The sequence below is a fragment of the Mytilus californianus genome, unplaced genomic scaffold (genome assembly GCF_021869535.1).
Source record: "Mytilus californianus isolate M0D057914Y unplaced genomic scaffold, xbMytCali1.0.p SCAF_13, whole genome shotgun sequence".
In the NCBI taxonomy this organism is placed as follows: domain Eukaryota; kingdom Metazoa; phylum Mollusca; class Bivalvia; order Mytilida; family Mytilidae; genus Mytilus; species Mytilus californianus.
The window spans coordinates 29,910,035-29,928,089 of NW_026262615.1; positions in this window are offsets into that span (position 1 = coordinate 29,910,035).

An 18,055-nucleotide genomic window follows, 5' to 3' on the forward strand; every position below is an offset into this window, starting at 1 on the left:
GTTAAACTTTTTTCATGTCGGGGTCATTCATAGCCTACTATACTGTATGGGTTAATCCGCATGTATGCGATACGGTTGCCTTTAATTGCTTTCATCGACTTTATTTCATCTTTAGTTGATTGATGTCTCATTGTAAATTATATCACATCTCCTTATTTTTATTTTGAGTTAACATAATGTGTCTTGTGTCGATCATATGAGTTTATCCTTTTACAAATAACTTTTAAAGTGTGTTATAATTGTGTTTTGTACCACCGCTGTCCCATGAATAAGGGGGATTGAACAATAGGGAAAATACTTGATCCTGTCGCATTTTGTAGGTGAAAATAAGAAGAAGATGTGTTAATTATAATAAGACAGCTTGTTAATCTTAATACAAGTAGCGAAGAACCAATATGACGGAGATAAACCAACAACACTTTTGTACATACATTAGGCCGTTATTTTTCTCGTTTGAATTGTTTAACATTTATCATTTCTAGGCTTTTTATAGCTGACTATGCGGTATGGCCTGTGCTCATTGTTGAAGGCCGTACGGTGACCTAAAGTTGTTAATTGCATGTGTCATTTGGTATCTTGTGGAGAGTTGTCTCATTGGCAATCTACCACATCTTTTTATATAACAACCACTGATTTACAGTCGCAGGGAGACAATAATGTAGTAGTTGTTTTTCTAGTGTTTTCATATTTGTTTTGTATCGATGTTTTGTTAATAAGGCAAGCGAGTTGTCATTTCTTTTCTTTTCTTTGAATTATCTATAGTTCAAATATTCTGTCTTCTAGCTTTACAGAAGAAGCAATGAACGGTCGAAATGCTCATTTGTTTGAAAAATAGCGGTCCTATTAATGTTATCATATCCAATTTGTCGCTATGTAATACAAATTGTTCTAACAAGCATTGTGTTACACAAGTTTAAATGTGTAAGAAAAGGATGTTTAAAACATAAAAATGATATACGGTCAGTTATGACGAAACTCCTACCTTTTTGTAAACTAAAAATATACACACTATACTTAATTTAAAGTCACAAATCAGTTTGCAAATTCGATAAAATTCCTACAGCTTCAAAGTTAGATAAGTTGTAAGAAACAATGGATCATAAGGTAAAAATTTACATTTTACAATTATGATGTGCATTTTAGATAGTGTTGTCAACGGTTAACCGTTGCGTTGGAAGGACCGAGTATCGAATACCAAAAACGCTAACCGTTTAAACGGATTTTTTTTTATAATTTTAATAGATTTGATATAATGTGTATTGAAATCATTAAATAATTTTGATCTATTTAAAAATTATCGTCGGTGTAATTAATTTGACAAATCAACAGTACATTGATTGCTATTATAAATCCAAAACAACATAAGATTAATTAGAACTCAGACAACTTATCTGCCAGCTCGGGTCAATATAATAAGTAAACAGTAAATTTAAATCAATAATTGTTACCTAACATTGCGTAGACCGACATCCGAATGTGCCACCTCCATCATCGTGCAAGGTTTTGTCATTCTTTAAACGAAATGCGAACACATAGTACTGTGAAATGCAAATCAACGTGAATTAATTAGTGTTTACGTGATGATACGAGTAACAGGCTTAATCATTTCAAATTGAAACACTCTTTTATTTTCAGAAACATCAAGACAAAATGATAGAATCATCGGTTTTCAATTCGACAAAATGAAGAAGGTTTTTTAATTTTTTAATCTGCCATTGTAGATACGGTGTATTAGATTATTAAAAGTCAAAGTCAAACTTCGCCCGTAATCCTCACAGACAAGCCTTATAATGCCAAAGTACATACTTCAATTCCACGTATTATGAAAACAAATGTGTATGGTTGTATAGATAAGGCCTGCAAACATCAATTTCAGCTACCGGTTAACCGGTTAATCGGTCAAACGATTATCCGAGTAACCGGTGAGGCAAAACTGTACGATTTGACATCACTAACTTTTCATAAAATCTTTTTTTCTCTCAAATAAAGACCGATGGTGTCAGGGCTAACCAAATGAAAGAATGGACCTTTCTTGTGAAAATCCAGAAAACCCAAGGTGTGTTATATGACCAGAAAAGCATTTAAATATTTCTTATCTGACATATACCGTCAAAAATAATTTTCTATTTTACCGATCACATTTAAGTAGAATATACATTTCTTTTGCGTTTTGGTTTAGATACGTGATGAAATTCGTAGCTGTTCCATTATAGAACCGCAATTGAGAATATCTGGTCGTTTGATAGAGTAAGAGGGTACCCAATTGTGAAGTGATATATCACGAAAAACGGATTCCAATACCGCGTAAACCAACACGATTATTTTCTTCTTTTTGAAAAAAAATATATCTTACGAAATGTGATAAAAGTTGGCTTGTATTAAAGGTGTTATGGAAAGTTTTGTATTATTTCAAATATATCTAACGTAATAAATAAAGGCAACAGTAGTATACCGCTGTTCGAAATTCATGAATCATAATGTCTGAAGCGATATATTAACAAAATTGTATCGAAATTTAAGATATACGTTAACGGTCGTTTCTGGTATATACGTCTTACAAACCGAATTTCTGTCTATAATATTAAACATGACAACTTTAAAATTTAAACTCTAATTGGCAACAATACACGATAACTATCAAATAGGTTAATAATTTAAAAAACTGTTATTTGCATTTTAATGCGGAAAAATGAATATAACACGTCAATATTTTATACCTAGAAGCAACTATCATTGAGACTTGGTACTGTCAAAGTTGTTTCTTCAAAAGAAGGACCTGTCCTTCTGTAGGAAAATAACTCCATATACATGTGATATAGGTACATTTGTATGACATGTATTTCGAAGATTGCATTTTATCTTCAAATCCACACCTATTTATCTGTAATAAAATCAAATAATTGTTGTCATCCAGAAAAAAATAGTTGTCTGTTTATTCAAAATAATAAATAAAAACTTCATGGTTTCATACTTAATATTTACAGGTGCAATCGTCGGTGCAGCATTTGGCGCTGTTATTTTCATCGTAACTGTGACTGTACTTGTGATATGGATGAGGTAGGCACAGCAAACAGACAATAGTATTCTACCTTTTTTTTTTAAATTGACGCGATTCACTCATTATAATTAAGTCTGCTATCTAGCATTATTGGCAGAGAAATAAAAGATACTGTAATCTGCTATTGTTCAAACTCCTACAAAAAATAGACCACTTTGAATTTACTTTAACGTCTTATTTTCGACAAAACCAAAGTTTGAGCGAATGACGTCCCACATTATGATGAGCATTCAACAATACAGTTTATATATGACAGTATTGTAATATTTTTTTTCTAGTAAATACATTTATGATACACTACATAATTGAGTCTAAAAGGCTCGTTTTTATTCTATACTGCATTCAGACATATTGTACTTCAAAACTGCTTTCTTTATTTGAAGAACAAGAAGACGTCTAAGAAACAGTCATAAAAATGGGAATCATGAAGAACAATATTCTAAAGATATGTATGACAACAGAGGGAAAATCAACATAAAAGAAAATAAAAATTCATCACTGAACCTCGAAAACAGTTCAATGAAGAATAAGTCAACTGATATATATGCAATTGTAAATAAAAAAGATAATGGACACACACGAACTGTTTTAGAGGAAACTTATATTGATGCACCGGATGGAGAATATGATAGTCTAAACAGCATTGGAAATAGAAGAATTGTATCAACTGACAATGACTATGATAGCAATCTCGGTATTCGAAATCAAAATGACCCAACATACTTTACATCAAACTTCGGTTTGAAAAACGATGAAAGGGGGAATGATGTGTATGATCATTCATTTGCTGCTACTGGCAAAAACAGTGACAATCTTTACTCTGCGGCTTTAACAATAGAGACCGTGAAGAGTCACGATATTTAGACAAGTTAAAGATCAATTTATATTTGTTTACTATCTGTATTTCACTTAATTAAACGCGTGTGTTGTGCTTGTTGTTCGATTATAATAATTTAAATAATATTTTTATTAAAGTCAAAGCTATATATATTTTCTCTCATTTGTCCTTACTCTCAGTAAACAAAATTTCAAAACATAAAAAAATACAGCAAGAAGGAAAGAATATCATTTGTTATCCAAATTTAAAAGCCTTCAAAGGTATTTTCTCGATGCAGCCAGAATATTATACAGACTTTTGGACTAAACAAAAAAACACATCTGGATAGAGAGGGCATCACGTTTTCGTAAGATGAAAAATGAAATGTGCTGCAGTCTCTTATTATACTTCATATGAAAGTTGTTCATTTTTTAAAAAGGCAAACAGAAATTGTAAAAATGTGACAGACAAGTGTCTTAATAGAAGGGTTTACTAAACCTATAACATGTATAATTCTTTTCAACTCAATACTATATGTCATTTTTCCATTTAATTACTTTTAGTATAAATTATACTTTGACATTTTTCAAAGCATATAAAAAGTCAGTAAGAGATAGTTAAATCAAATACATCTCATTGTTACAAAAACAAAGAGATGCAGGATAAGGTTTCATATATGACACATTTCTTTATATAATATGTATAAGATAACAAACCAAGAAGCGATTCACATACATGTCATAATAAAAATGTTTTTTGTTCATGTTTGTCTGTTATCAGAAAATGGATTTACTTTTCATTGCTCTAAAGAAATGCATGTAAACAAACAGAACGTAAATCAATCTATGGTTAACTTTGCATACGGTCAAGCAATGCGTCATTGGAATGCGACTGCAATACACATTCTGAGGTAACGCAGGTGCATACAACACTTGTCAACAGCAATACACAAACGTAGTGCGGCAGTGGGTGGAGCTATAGTATAGTATAGACTTGAGTTATCATTGATATGTTTATACTTATAAATAAACTGTTTACAAAACTTTGAGTTTTTGAAATACTAAAGCTTTTTTTTTAACTCAGGCAGGGATTACTGTAGCTGTATTTGGCAAAACTTTGAGCAATTTTTCGTCCTCAATGCTCTTCAACTTCGTACTTTATTTGGCTTTTTTAACATTTTCGATTGGAGCGTCACTGATGAGTCTTTTGTAGACGAAACGCTCGTCTGACGCAAATATAAAATTTCAATCCTGGTATATATGATGAGTTTATTTACAACCACTGGGTGGATGCCACTGCTGGTGGAGATTTAATTCCCCGAGGGTATCACTAGCAAAGATGGCAGCACTTCGGTGTTGACTTAAGTTATCATTGATATGTTCATACTAATAAATTAATTATTTACAAAACTTTAAGTTTTTGAAATACTAAGGCTTTTTTTTAACTCATTAAGGGATTACCTTAGCTGTATTTGTCAAAATGTTCTAGCAATTTTTGGTCCTCAATACTCTTCAACTTCGTACTTTATTTCGCCTTTTTAACATTTTTTGATTCGAGCGTCACTGACGAGTCTTTTGAAGACGAAACGCGCGAGTACATCCTATTCCTTGTTATTAACTAAGAAACCTAGTCAAAATGGATCAAAATGATTGACTTGGGAATCATAATCCGGTTGTCCCTGAACTTTTACCATTCTAAAAGAAAACAAAAGTAGGGCATAAAAATTTGCAATCACTTCCTGATGGAGGAGAACGATAAATCTGAAAATGAAAAACTCTGCAAGTTAACGACAAGTTAAAACATGTCAGGAATGTAGCTTGCTACAATGCAAAATGTTTCCTCTATCTAACCAGCCATCACAAGTAAGAGGTAATCAAAATGTTCCGCCTTCATAACGGTCGCCCTTTTGTTAATTGTATTTTTGTTCTCGTCATTATTATACACCACAAGAATTCATGATCATCAGGTTAAAGGATGGTTGTGACATTCTGGGCTGTAAAGAGTATTTTTAAAATAACTAACCATGACAATGTTATTAAAAAACGAAGAGATGGAGTAGTTTTACTTTTGCGGACCCTATATAAAGTACGGGAAACATAAAAATACTAGAATATATAGAACGGTTGCGCCTAGTATTTCAAAAAGAATAAAGACAAAGAATCAAATATAAGATACAAATCAAAGTCTCAAGGTAAAGTTTTGTTAACACAAAACTGTCGAGAAAGGGTGTAGATTCAATTGTGACTTATATTTGCCATTGTTGCCATTTGCAAATCGTTACAGATGTCGAAACAATTTTTTTTCCCCCAAATTGTTATTTGCGACTTGTCGTATTTTAAATATAACAAGATGAAAAGGTTTAGTTACATCTTAAAGATATTTCCGACCCTGAAACCGTTAAAATAAACTGTATGTATGATAAAACAAGTCACTTGCTACATACGATATATGACCTTTATACTAAGGTCAATGTCAAAATCAATTGTGCGCTCTCTATTTTGAGCATAAGTTTAGGTCTTTGTTATTTCTCAACTTTATTCTTGTACAAAAATAACTAATAATAATTGCAAAATAGTTGAACCATGTCACTAATTCGGTTTTTTTTGTTGGTTATATAGATTTTATTTGTACTGTTTAAATACGGGAACATCTAATAATTACCTTGTTCTTAGAGCAAAGTTGTTTAATCTAAAATGTTATCGTACACGTCCCATTAGAATATGGGTATTAACCTGACATACTGGTGTTTAGCAACATAATTGTTATCTTCTACTTTTTATCGTCTACGGAAAATGAGTGATCTGGTAATTATATTGAATAATTAGAATATACATCCATTATGTTTCCTCTACATCTTCGGGTAACTTGATCCATGCATATTCTAACTTTCAGACGTTATTTGTATTAGTTATTGTGATTGTTCGGTGTTGTATCTGTTTAGTTTATGACATGAAACTTTAAAACTTAACTTCATAGTAATTCATATGATATCTAGTCAATATCTTAGGAATTCCTTTGGAAACATAAAATATTCTAGGTCGTAGAAAAGAACATGTCCTATAGAAGAGATGCGACAGATTCTAGAGGGACAGTCAAACTCATAGATCGAAAATAAACTGACAACGCCATGACTAAAAATATAAACAGAACGTTTATTTTGTTGATATTGTACCTTGATATTAGAGTTTTCCAGGCGACAACTAATTTCTTGTGCAAAAGGAATTGAATAACTTAAAATTCAATTAGTTTATAATGGTATAACGAAATGTACAATATTTGCTATTCATTTTAACAATACAATCATCCGGTTTTTTTTGTCCCACACAGCTACGGGGAAAAGGGCTCTAAATTAGTTTATATACTGATAGTTCATTATTAGATATATCAAATATTTTTATCTTTATAATTTAACATTCAAATCATACCTCTTTTCCTGTAGAACACGTCTGTATTAAAACAGAAATCAATGGTATTAAATCTAGATTGCTATAGTATTATCGAATAACCACCACACTAACTTTTACAAAAGATTTTATGCAATATAAAATAGTGGAAGGATAACAATTTCATCATGATATGTTCATAATACATATATATATATATATATATATATAGATTATATCACTGGATCGAGTGTGATACGATATTTATCCACTCGAGACGGTTAAATTTTCAAATTTAAAAGCCGAGGCTCGCCAAGCGTATTAAATATTAAAAATTTAACTGTCGATAGTGGATAAATATCGTATTACACGAGCTTTGGTGGTTGAATCTGTTTCTCTAATGATTTTCAAACAATACGCGGGCAAACTTATTCCTTCTTTTCGAATGATCTGCAAACATGTGTGTTTCTATGTGACGTCATCAGGCATGGGCTCCTTTTTTCATGCCGTCACTATAGGAAATTCAGAGGAAAGCAAGAAAGTTCAACGTCATAATCGGATTTTAACAAATGACGAACCACATGTTGTTTAATTTTTTTTATATAATGGGTGCAGAAAGGTATTGATTGACAAAGAATTAGAGAAATCATTTTATAGAAAACAATCTTACATATAATAAAGCATTGTATCATTTTTGTCTTATCATTGCCGAACAACGTTACGTACATGTATCTGAATTAGTAACATCAACATACAGATGTCATATACAAAAATCTACAACCAGCTTAATCATTTGGATTTGATTATATAAGCCAGTACAATTTTAGAAGAAAAAAAAAACATTCATCAAATAATTTTACCCAATATTCCCATCGCTTTGAACCTAGACAAATTGTAACTAAATGTAGTTGTAAGTTGTAACTTACATGTAATATGTTATACATATAGTACGCCTATTACGAACTAATTTTTTTAAATTCACAAAAAGCACAGCCTTGAGTTGATTTAATATGTTAATGAGTACGGTGTGGTTATATATAACATCAATGCGCTATGGCACATATAAAATGTCAAATGCTGACCACAACAACTGTGCTGCACTCTTTAATATGTCAATCAAATAGTGACGATATTCTATTTTTAAATTCAGAAAATGAACACATTCAGCAGATGACAATTGAATTTATATTTCAGATACAGGTACATTTAAAATAATTTCAGACTCGATAGCCATTTATGTGTAATCAAATAATTGAGTTGGCTTCAACAAATTTTTAAAGAGGGGTGGATGCAACATTTTTTTCGATATGTATTTGAAACCCGAAAAGGACGTGTAGTTTCAAAGGTGTTAAAATACAAATATATATGAAAGTGATAAATACAAGTTTTCCCAACAACTGTAAATAAGATCGAATAATTGATTTTAATGGTTGTTCAGTGCCGGATTAAGGTTAAGGGACAACCATTTGAAGCATGATAAATTCATGAAGATAGACCTTTATAAGATGGACAAAATTACTTAACATCTAGTGACGTATATTTTTTAAGAATAGTATTTATTTCGACAGGATATTAACAGGAAGCAAACAAAATTACAGTAGTAATGTATATTCATTTCTATTAAATTTTGTTTAATTTTCCATTATTGACTTCTCGAAGGAGGAGGCCAAACTGTGTAATACAAACTTCTGAGATCGAAATTTGAGCACTAAACAGATAAGTAAAACGTCTAAATCGATGACATTATCACCATTTTTATATACATGTCCTGAACTAACAGTTATAGTTACCAACCGATTTTAACAATATCTACTTCCTCACAAGCTTGTGTTTATCTCAATGGTCGGTGTCGACTGATTTGGAACTTCTCATATTTTAATATCAATAGCAGCTTCATCACGTAACGCTCAAGTTGTTTTGTTTGAATATGTTGATCTGTTTGAGTGAAATTAAGCCTACTATAAAATATAGTCAGATGTGAAAATGAAAATAGATAAATGAATAACTAAAGATTGTTACACAGGTGTATTTACAATATCTAGCACTGATCGACCCTGTGTACCGGTGTATATCTAACTCAGATATTTCATAAATATCCCAAGTACATTACTAGTTGTGTATGACATGCATGTCATATTTTCAAATAAAAAAAAAATTATAACATGTATTAGTGAAAATGTTAAAGTTAAAATGATGAATAATGCGAGAATAAACCAACATAATCGTCATCTAATCACGTGTATCTCAGGAAGTGTTTACAACTTTTAATTGAAGATAATCCTAAAAAAAAAAAACAAATAAACAGTCACGTAACTACTTTACATATTATAATCTTAACTTCCTGATTGTCTAAACTATCACATAGAATGACAATCAAAATTAAACTGCGATTCAAATGTTCAGGACTATTTGTTTTTCTATGGCTCACGATAATACAAGGTAAGATTTATTTTAAAATTAGAAATGAAAATTATATTTCTTTGTCCTTTTTTAAATTTAGTGAAGCGTCTTGCAGGAAATGAGTGCACACGCAAAATATTGTACAGGGTAAAAGAAGGAAGTATTTAAAAGCTTATGTATTTTATGTGCGTTATTAGGTTAACATGAGCAGCTGTATTTGCCATTTGGAAACTTGTGGACAGAGAATTTGGAATAAATAGTTTCATTATATAGTTATATATATAAACAAATCATATACATTTATATGAAAACTAATTGTTTAGGCTTTGGCCTATTTACTTTTAAAGAATCAATTCGAAACGCTTCTTCTAGATACCAAGTAAAACGACTTTCAGGAAAAAAAAAAGAAAAGGATAATTATCTAATACAAGTAGAATGATCGGAGATTAACATTGAAAACCAATGCATTTTAAGCCATTTTTTCTGTAGTATGTACGCTTTTTACAGCCTAAGAGTATAAATAATGATATGTTGGCCATCCCCGTTATGTTGTAAGAAGCGTCCGCATGAATGAAATAAGAAATAATTTTATCTTTTGAAGGAAGGTTAAGTTTTACTCTCTTCATTTCTTCTTTGAAATATTATCATGGATATTATTTAGATCATTAGATTGAGATAGACAATCTACACTTCTATATTGTTATATTAATTCATTAGTTAGTTTTAAACGAATATTCTGTCTTTGTCAATGTAATACCTCGCAACATATTCTTGTTGAGGCACATTGTTGTATATTTATTTGTTACAATTTGTAATTACTTTCATCATGATAATGGTCCCCACGTTAATTTATTATTCAAATTTAAATTTGATTTCTATCATTCATTTTTTTTAAGATAGTGTATGTCATGCACTCAACTCGCAGAAATATCCAACTGGAATTGCAGCGATGGATGCACAAGCTAAGTGTGGCACTTCTGGTTTAGTAAATGATCAGTTAGTTTTGACTGAGATGTCTGAACTTTATGGTCTAGAGTTCTGGATAGGGCGGGGCATTTTTACAAGTTGACACCTTGGATAGAAATAATGGGTAAGTAAGTAATGTGTAATATTTTTATATATTTTAAATAGGCTTGATTTTTTTTTATATTTACATGACGAATAACCTTTTGAAATTTCTTCGTATATACTTTAGTTATAATGGTGTTGGTTAGTTAAGACAAGGGAATGTGGTTATGTTAGAGAGCATGTTACTCATCAGAGGGGATTGGTTGCTAGGTATCTTTAATGATTCTTTCTGATCGATAAACTAAACACTAAAGATTTTCAATTTCATAGAAATATTCATTACACATATATCAATAATACATTATTTGTACTGAGGAAACAAGACGTTTATTACATGCTCAGCAGCTCATGAGATTATATACTTTTACACAAATACCGTTCTATTAAATAAACGGCTCTGTAATCACTGTGTCTAAACTAACCAAGCAATTTATTTTTTAACAACAAATACATCCGTATTCTTTAGATTGCCTGTTACAATCATTCTTTACTGTCCAAACGCCAGTTGAGTATTCCTGTGAAATACTTCTGAGTTGCCAGGAAAATACTCAGAATATAATAAACAATATAACATAAACTATGACAACATATATTAATTATTCTATTAAATCAATTTCTTCAAATTTATGAAAAAATACATTTTAGAAATTATTTTGCTTTCATTCATAACCCTGTTTAATTCCTTTATAAACATATACAAATCTAAGCATTTCATATTTTGCTATGAAATATTGTATGACTTGAAAATGCAGAAATCTAAAACTGTCAAAAATATTTAAAACCATAATAACCCTGATCTGATATTTGGTATTCAAATTCTATATGTTTAACTGATATCTTATTTTTAAATTGAGTTATGTAAGAAGATGTTCCACTTTATCCCAAAAATCAATTAAATAAGAACAATATTCCTCTTCTGTTTTACAAAAATTACATTTACTATTATAAGAAATGTTCCATTTAAACAGTAACTGCTTTGTGGGAATAATATAATTTAGTAGTTTCCATCTAAACATTTTCATCTTGTTTTCCCTTTTAATAATTTAAATTTATTACATTGGTAGCAATGAATTACATTGATTTCCCAGTCAAATAAAAACCGATAATTTCACATGTGAAATTTACGTGGTTATTTCACTCTCTGACGTCATACAACAATAGGCGTTGCCAAGACGTCGATAACGTCGGATCAAAACAAATTGTGAATGCGTAGAAAAAAGATATAGTTCCTTACATTTTCTACATTAATTTTATTTAAAAAAGCCATTTGCCAATGTAATAAGAAGAATAACTAATCAAAAAATTCAAATGTCGAAAAATATTCAACTCGTGACCAATCAACACTAATAATTTACTCATGCGCTACGCGCAATCGTGAATTAATGTGTTGTTCGGTCACTCGTTGAATATTTTTCTCTATTTGAATTCTTCGATTAGTTATTTTATAAATAAAATCGTTTACAAATGACACATGTGGCTTGTTATATAACTTTAAATATCTTGTCCAAATATTGATACCATTTGGCTGTGTAAAGTTTTGATCTACTAGACTATTATACAACATTTTATCAGTCACATCTTTTGTTTGAATTTGCTGATTTACCCATCTCAATTTATCCTTACTAATGCTGATTTTACTCTTTATAAAAAATGTTTGGAATCAATGATATCTAACATCTGGTACGGTGACGGACAATCAACAGACATATAAAACAGAAAGGCTTTCAGTTTTTTTTTATTGTTATTTTTATGATTTGTACGGAAATAAAGGTAATGAAAGGTATAAACACGGATATTGCAAGACAAGTCACTTTGAGCACCTGAATATATGTATTTCTATGCATGAAAAGAAAGAAATGGGTCATGTCAAAATAGAAGGAGCCGGTTTTGTTAATGTTTTTAACAAAAAAAATAGGTTTTGTTTTGTTTTGAAACCACATATTTATGAGTATTCATCCTACGCCCTTGTATGATACAAATTAATACACACCTCTTTAATATGGTTTGGAAAGAAGCACGCTCAGTGAATATCACTACTGTAATAACTTTCTCTCTTTTATCTCATTTTTAGTTATGGTCTTTATTAAGGAGAACGCCCCTTTTCTTTGATAGCTAGAAATGATTATTAAATCATGATTTTTCACGATTTATATATAATTTCTTTAAGCATAAAATCGTCCAATAAATATTGCCCTTTGCTACGCTCGGCGGTATATATTCCGTCTTATGGTAGTACGTCCCCTTTCAAAAACTTCGATTAGTCCGTACGATAATCATTACACATTGGAGAGATAAAAGAACCGTTTATTTATAAACTAATTAACTACATAACCACTATTGCGTTTTCTGGATGGCCTGAGACTATAACACTAATTGACATTCTTCATAATAGTTACAAGGAGGAGTAAAACAAAAGTAACGCATTATTATTGTGATCCTTTGCATCACATGGACATTCGTTTTCTTAGGCGATGCTGCATGCATATACATTTGTCTTATTCTCTTGTTTCATTATGCACATTAAGTGTTCAGAATATTCTTCTTCAAACGATCATACTGCCTTCCTAGGTAGATTTGAATATTTATCAAAATATAAATATAAATATCACATCTCACAATCGTAAACAGTTATATATGTATGTATATTCTTCAAAATCATAAAAATAACATGACATGGACAGAAATTCCACCTGTTTTCTGTCTGTTGATGGTCCGTCATCGTACCGGATATAAGATACTATTGAGTCCAAACACTTTTTGCCGGGGTAGATAAAACACAGTGGCAATTGTCGATGCGAATCGTTTATGACTTCTTAAGTCTATCCATTTAAAACACGAGTTCTACGGATCATTACATGAGGAATAGGAAGTATACCGATAGTAAAACGAAACCTCCTATCCGGAGCAGCATAGTTCACAATACTATTTTTGTTTTATGTTTGATGCTCAAATTTACAGTACTTGTGAGAATGTGGTGTTTTTATTGTATTTCTAATTACTGATTTGACTTTCATGTATTTTATTTTGAGGCAATTGTGTTGGCTCTCTTTCTCTAGCGTACGGCATTTTATACCGCTCTAAACTTTGTTCAAAAGTGTAGAGATTTTCTTCTTCACATATCTCCGTTGATGCAATTTGTAATATCATTAGTTAGAAATCGCTTTGATTTGCCATTTGATTAGGGACTTTCGGTTTTGAATTTTCCTCGGAGTTCAGTATTTTTGTGATTTTACTTTTTTATATCAACTTATAAGCGCCACTGCTGAGTCTGATGAAGATGAAATTCGTATCTGGCGTTACAAAAGATAATCCTGGTATGTTTTATTGGTCTAATCAAATGATTTTTTCAAGACACATTTACGTAAAAGTAAAATCTCTATAATGAATTTAATTTCTAAGAAATAATAAAGAGACTATAAATGAGAAGGTTAACCATATATTATAATCTCAATAAAAAGATCTCTCAAGCTTATTATTACACCATTTAGTTGTTTAACAACTCGTTAAGCAGTCAAGGTTGTGCAGCAAATTTGATATAATTATGTAGTAATGCGTCACTAATGGTTTTTTTTTGTGGACGAAAAGGGCGTCGTCTGACGTACAGCATTTTAAACCTGGTATCTATTGTTAGTTTATGTACTAAAAATAGTTACGAATAGTCGTGAATAGGCAAATTGTTATGAAATATGTACTCTCAAATTTCATCCACAGTCATCATGGTCAACAAAAAAGAATACATGTGCAAAATTCGGTATCATGACTTGATGACTTGAATAAATTTTAAACAAATTAAAAATAAGTCTTCATTCGGGATTGAACATTTCCGATCAATGCAGATCCACAGAATAGCTTCGTACGCATATAACTTATAAGTGTTTACATTGTTTAACAATAACAAACATTTGCTAAGTGACGAGGCAATGACTTCATAAGTATTTTCAGGTTGCTTTCTTCTTGGGAATCCACCAACAAGAGTTTTCACGACGACATCACCTGGATCTTGTGAACAAGAATGTTCGACTGAATATTTTGGTTTTAGTGTAAATATTTTAATATGTTTGAATCCTTACTCACTAAGTCATATATAAAAACAAGGATGTGATTCCCAAAAACTACTCGAACAACATGAGACATTAAGCCACAAAAAAAAAAAACACACATTCAGTTTAGTAAACTGTAAAAATCACCGAATGGACTAATTTAAGCTGATAAAGTTCAACGAAAAAACAGTTATATAGGACTGCAACACACGTCAACGTCTTTTTTCCAGACTCCTGGTTTTAAATGATTACATCAAGATTAAAACGAGGCAGAGTTACACATGTTTTAAACGCTCTATCTTCACCTAACATTTGAAAAGAGTCTGCCAACATCAGTTAAACACATTTACACTATGACAATTTCACGGACAAATTATACTAGGTAGAAAAAAAAAAATAACAAATTGAAACCAAAATATCGTTCGAAATGTACAATATAAATAATTTATGGAATTTTGAAGCCACATTTCAAATTGTGAATAACCGATGTTTGCACAAAGTAACATATCAATAAGTACACATTCGACTAATAAAGTGTAAGGATGTCGTTGTAACTGCGAACAAAATGACTTTATGTAATGCACACAAAAAACACGAACAAAAAAACTAAAACAAAAAACAACAAACAAATAGGTATCGACACATATGTTAATATATTTTCTATGGTTAGTAGATACAAGAAGATGTGGTATGAGTACCAATGAGACAACTCTCCATCAAATTCACCATTTGTAAAAATAAACCATTACAGGTCAAAGTATGGTCTTCAACACGGAGCCTTGGGTCATAACGAACTGCAAGCTATTAAGGGCCCCACAAATGACTAGTGTAAAACCATCCAAACAGGAAAACCAACGATCTATTCTGTACAAAAAAAGAGAAACGAGAAACATTTAAGAACAACATCAACAAACGACAACAACTGAACATATGGTTGATGAGTAAGGACAGTTGCAAACAAATGCAGTTGCTTTAAACGTTTTAATAGGTACGAACCTTCACCCCTACCTCAAATAATAGTGTAACATCACAACATAGAAAGACACAATTTAAAATATATTAATTGAAATGACAGTAATGTCTATGTTTGCATATAAAGCGAAGCATAAACTGTACTTATAAATAACATAAGGCGACCAAGTGGTTGAACTAAGGAGGAACACATGATTGATAGGAAATAACTATTTAGTCTTGAAAAGTATCCCGTGTGCTAACTTACATAAGAAAAGAAGACGATACTAAGTCGAAATACAAATAACATGATGACCATGATGACAGATGTCTGATAATAAAAAAAATCATTGTATCTGCAGTGTACCGATGTTAACTCTCATAAATTCACTAACAAAATACAGATCAAATACCAAACAATTAAGAAATCGCACGAACTCACAAAAGAGCTAGACTGGGTTCGTCGGCTTAAAATGTCTAATTATATGAATGCATCACCTGTTATGCTCATTCACAGTCGTGCAAGGTGTGACATTCAGGAATAAAACACACAAGGGTAATGTAATGATATAATACTATTTTGTTATTTACAAACAAACTATATTGATTATCGGAGCTCCTTAAATTGGGTATCTAATATCGACAAAAAAATTATTAAAAATGGCTTTGTATGGACACGTTTTCTCATATTATATCATCAAATTGATTCATTCTAGTTAAGCATTCTGTGTAAAAAAACAACTTTGCACATGTCTTTTTGTTTTAATAGGAACAAGGATCTTGCTCGTGTTTCGATAGCGAAAACATACAGTTGAAAAGTTCTACAAACATTTCGTCATGCAAAACATCAAATGTTGAAACATTATTAGTTTATAAAAGTAAGTGGACATTTTCAAAAAGCTTATTATAAAATTAGCAATAAACTCATCATAGATACCAGGGTTGAAATTTTGTATTTGTGCCAGACGCGAGTTTCGTCTACAAAAGACACATCAGTGACGCTCGAATCTAAAAAAGTTTAAAAGGCCAAATAAAGTACGAAGTTAAAGAACATTGAGGACCAAACATGCACATAGGCGTAAAGACTATAATTATATTTTCTGAAAATATTGCACTGCAATACACGACACATGCAATTAGTCGGCACAGTCCTGAATATCAAGCTTACCTAGGAATAATAAGATTCGTGTTGCTTAAATTTAGTTTCCAGTATATTTGATTTTTCAGTTTTTATGGAATTCCCCGTTTTTTTTTTAATTTAACGTGGAGTTTTTTTGCAGTAGTGTTTTTGTTTTGGACCTGTGGTATGTGACTCACCTTGATTTCACCTTGACCCTCCGACCGGCATTCAATATAGCAAATTAACATAACCATGAATCAAAATAGTTGATTTTAGGTCAGGTCTGTTGTACAACTGTCCCATACATTTTTTAACTACTTTCATCGATTGATGTATCACTAATGGGGGGGGGGGGGGGGGGGGGGGGGGGAGGGGGGGGGGGGGAGGGGGGGGGAACCCGTTATATATATGCGTTTTAACCATTTAAATTATCATATGAAACAGATAGGATAAAATCGTATTTATATCAAAAGAATAATAAGCTAATGAATTTGTGTCCAACGTGATTCAAAATTTCATCGGTAAGGTCATATAAACCAGAATGCGACTACACTTCTGATGAACAGTGTTACATTTATCCACGTAATGTCTACTCTGCATGTTTTCATCAGATTAAAGTAGTAAAATTGAGAATGGAAATGGGGGATATGTCAAAGAGTCAACAACCCACCAAAGAGCAGATAACAGCCGAAGGCTACCAATGGGTCTTCAATGCAGTGAGAAAATCCCGCACCCGGAGGTGAGCCTCAGCTGGCCCCTCAATACACTAATGCCCATTACTGAATTCCGTCTATCCACAAAAAAATATAAATAGCACAACATATTGTTTGTTGGTAGGCAAAATAAGTTTAAACGTTGCGTTCGTGCATATTCATGTAAAATAGATTTGTTTAACATTGTTTTACTCCTAATAGAAAAGCCTCTTCAACAGAGTTATACGAAAAATCGAACTACATATGTTTTGCGGTCACTATCACGTATAAGTTTACCAATACGATACGCATTTGTCTCATCGTCCTTGCAACATATATTAGTATGACAATATCTTAAGTTGAAAAAAAAGCGAAATCTGATCTTTTAATTTACCGAGTTTTACTATTGCGGTTTGTGATATTTTGAGTGTACACTCGCATTGCGGGTAATCAAGTATTACATCAGAGGACAACCCTGTCGCCACACCTGGTCTCGCTCCGTTTTGGAATTCATGCGATTCCCTCA